Source organism: Alosa pseudoharengus, unplaced genomic scaffold (assembly GCF_046254945.1).
Source record: "Alosa pseudoharengus isolate Yale_2024_CS ecotype anadromous, Long Island Sound unplaced genomic scaffold, YU_APseudo_1.1 YU_APseudo_1.1_scf_12, whole genome shotgun sequence".
Classification (NCBI taxonomy): domain Eukaryota; kingdom Metazoa; phylum Chordata; class Actinopteri; order Clupeiformes; family Clupeidae; genus Alosa; species Alosa pseudoharengus.
Genome location: NW_027468587.1, coordinates 11,940,530 through 11,941,082, shown reverse-complemented (window position 1 = coordinate 11,941,082; position 553 = coordinate 11,940,530).

Genomic DNA, 553 nt, shown 5'->3' with positions numbered 1-553 from the left:
GATAAAATCAATTGTTTTCGGGGTTTTTAATACTGACAGTACTCAGTGACCTCGAGAAATCTGGGAATGTGGGAAAACTCACTAGAGTCAGTGAACAGAACAGAGTACCTGTAGTGTGCTTCCATAAGCATGTGTACTTGTCTAGATCTAGAGAATGGGAATATGTGAAACTAGGAATATCTGGGAATAGGAAAACTGTGAATATGTCGACTTCTGAAATGTCCCAGATCTACAGAGTGAAGTGCTATAGGATGTGAAGACACGCGTACATAGCTGAAGCTGATGCATGATGGAGAACCCTTTCAAGAGAGTTCCATTATCAGCATCATAGTTGGCCCCACAAGACTTCCTTTTTAACATTCCATATGTTATCTTAATGCAGAGGAAGTAGATTGGGAACCAAATAGAATGTTCAAGCCTTGTTTTTGTTTTTATTGTTGAAAGGGTCTATATCACCATTACGAACAGATCAAGGAGATCACACCGGAGGGATATGAGACCATGATGGAGCGAACGTGCTCACACGAGGTAGCAGTGCATTGTGGGATACGGC